Below are 3423 nucleotides of genomic sequence, written 5' to 3'. Positions count from 1 at the left end.
AAACTTGTAGAATATGTTTTCCCTCAAAAACTCAGCTAATTTTTCCTCTGTCGCTACTTTGATTTCTTTTGTCTCTGCCCAATTTGTCAGGTAATCAGTGCACACAATGATGTATTGCTTTTGCTTTGAAGGAGGGCTGGTAGGCCCCACAAAGTCCATGCCCCACTTCTCGAATGACTCAAAGGTCACTTGAGGTTGCATGGGCATCTCATCCTTTGGAGTAGGTTTCCCCATCCTCTGACACCAATCACATTGGTTGGTATATCTCCTCACATCTTGGTGAAGAGTGGGCCAGTAGTAGCCTGCTTGCAGTATCTTGAAGGTAGTTCTTTTTGCTGCAAAATGACCTCCATAAGGCCCGTCATGACAGGTCAGGAGGATGTCAAAGACTTCCTCCTCTTTGACACATCTTCTCAAGATTTGATCTGGGCCAAGTTTGAAGAGATTGCCCCCAATCCAGGTGAATGGGGCACTTTTCCTTACTATCTTGCTCTTCTCTTTTGAGGAAAAATGTGGTGGGAACTGTGTTGAAACCAAGTAGTTTGCTATATCAGCAAACCATGGAGAGAATACTGAGATAGCAAACAGATGTTCATTTAGCATTTGGTCATCCACCATTCCTTCTTCACCTGTAGGAAAATTTACTCTAGACAAAAAGTCAGCAACAACATTTCATTTACGAGGCTTATCAATAATGGTCAAATCAAACTGCTGCGGTAAAAGCAACCATCTAATAATGCCATCATTTACATCCAGTTTATTCATTAAATATCTAATTGCAGCATGATCAGTGTGCACACAGGTTTCATAGACTGTGATATAATGTCTGAATTTGTTTAAGGAATGCACGACAGCTAGGAGTTCCTTCTCGGTCACTGTATAGTTTAACTTCTCCTTTGACAAGTTTTTGCTTATAAAGTATATGGCATAAGGTAAATTTTCATCAATTTGTCCCAAGGCTACTCCTATTGCTTTGTTCAAGGAATCTGTGTGAATTTGTAAAGGTAGGGCCTAGTTTGGGCCTCTTAGAATTGGGGCAGTCACGAGCTTTCTCTTCAAGGTATCTAGGGCTTCTTGATAGTTTTCCGACCATATAAACTTGACATCTTTACCTAAGAGGCCAAACAAAGGAGAGGCTAGCTTGCTGAAATCTTTAATGAATCTTTGATAATACCCAACTAAGCCTAGGAAACTTCTGACATCTCTCACGTTTTGAGGAGGTGGGACCCTTTGGATGATGGAAATTTTGTTGGGGTCCACCTGCAATACTTGTTGAGATATTGCATGACCTAGCACGATCCCTTCAGTCATGAAAAATTCACATTTTTCCAAACTGAGGTACAGGTTCATCTCAATACACTTGTATAGAATTTTTCCTAGATTAGATAAGGCTTCCTAAAAGTCAGAGCCATAAGGAGTAAAGTCATCCAAGTATATCTCTACTGCATCATGAAATAATTCAGAAAATATACTCAGTACCGCTCTTTGGAAAGTGGCTGGAGCATTACATAAACCAAAAGGAAGGACCTGGTATGCGAAGGTACCCCAAGGACAAGTGGAAGTGGTATTATCATGGTCTTCCAGGCTGATTTGAATATGATTGTACCCGTTAAACCCATCTAGAGAAGAGAAAAACCTTTTTCCTGCTAGACCGTCTAACACTTGATCTATGAAAGGTAAAGGAAAATGGTACTTTTTAGTGTCTTTGTTCAATTCCCAATAGTCGACATAGATTCTCCACTTACCATTTTTCTTTGGCACTAGCACCAAAGAAGAGACCCATTCACTGTCAGAGATGGGATAGATGAATCCTGCATCAAGCAATTTCTACAGTTCTTCCTTAACAATATCTTTAAGTGCTGGATTCATTCTCCTTTGAGGCTGTCTGACTGGCTTTCAACCCTCCTTGATGCATATATGATGAGTACATATTGAAGGGTGCACTCCCTTCATCTCCTTATAACTCCAGGCGAAGGCATCTAGGTGTTTTCTTAGTAAGCTACACAGCTCCTTGTCCTGGGAAGTGGATAGGGATGGATTGATTTTCAAGGTTCTTTCTGGGCTGAACTCTATATTCTTAACACGGAGAGAGGTGGAGTCGGTTGCGTAGAGATTAGTTGAGGGGTTGTTTTGGGTTTCTCTTACTATGTCCTCTAAGGGCGATACACTGGGAGGTGGATTCTGAATCAGATTTTCAATCATATCATCCTCATCTTGCTGTTTTCCCCCCATGGTGATTTCTAATACACAAAGCGGTGCAGAATAGACTTCATCCTCATCTTCCTCCTCCAACCAAAGAGGTAGATCATGGTCTAACAAGGGTTGGGTAGGAGGATATAGGATTAACTGCTTGGACATATGCTTGTTCTTTATGGCCATGTTCCCATCTCGACAACTGATGTAAGCATCGGCAATAGCCAACTAGGGTTTTCCTAGAATGAGAGGATACCTAGTGAGCATTTCCTTTGGCTGGAGAACTAAGAAATCAACAGGGAACTCCCAAGAATCAATGGAGACCATCACATCTTCCACAATCCCTTTAGGGGTCACGGTGGAGCAGTTTGCTAGCTGCAGCACGGTCGTGGTCTTCCTCAAGGAGCCTTGGAGGTTGAGTTTGAGCATTCTGTCCTTTGTCATCACATTAATGGCAGCTCCTAGATCAATCAAGGTGTGTGGGATCATGGTGCCATTGATGTGGACATCAACTACTCGGCTTCCAGGGTCTAGATATTTTGGACAGATTACCTGCGCCAACATCAGGTCAGACAGTTGCCCTATGACATTGATGGTTGGGGCATCTCTTTTGCACCTTCCTGGATGCTTAAAGAACTTCTCTTTGATCAACCTATTATAGATAGGAACATCTTTTATGGCTTGGAGAAGTGGTATCTTCACACATAAATGTTTCAATTCCCCTAGGAGTTCAGTTTCTTCTGGGGTAGGCTGGACTGTCACGGATAGTCTCTCGGGAAAGCGTGGAATTGATTTAGGTTCACTTTCGTCTTTATCTTCCTCAACCTCCCTGGGTGGAAGCTGGGTATATGGGAGAACTTTCCCAGATCACAAGTTAATTTCCTGAATCCCCACAACATAAGTTGGGCATGATGGTTCCCCACTATACACTTGCTGAGGCTATCCGTTGTTCAGGTTCATATTCGTCTGGGCAGGCATTTGGGGTTTCTTTGGAGGAGTAGGAGGTAACGGTTGTGGTTGGGCAGGTGGTGGAGGCAAAAGAGTGGGAAGAGAGTTGTATTGGGGCCTCCACCCCTAATGAGGTGCATTCCACTGAGGTGGTGGCTGAGAATAGGATTGAAATGAATGGTTGGCTAGTTGGGCATGATATTGAGATGTGAAGGACCAATCAGGAGGTGTGGACCAGGAAGGATGAGCAGGGGGGCCCCAAGAAGGTATGGAAGTGGCTTG

This window comes from Pinus tabuliformis, chromosome 9 (assembly GCF_031772625.1).
Source record: "Pinus tabuliformis cultivar Carrire ecotype Pingquan chromosome 9, CPIR1, whole genome shotgun sequence".
Taxonomy (NCBI): Eukaryota; Viridiplantae; Streptophyta; class Pinopsida; order Pinales; family Pinaceae; genus Pinus; species Pinus tabuliformis.
This window is presented reverse-complemented; position numbering follows the sequence as displayed.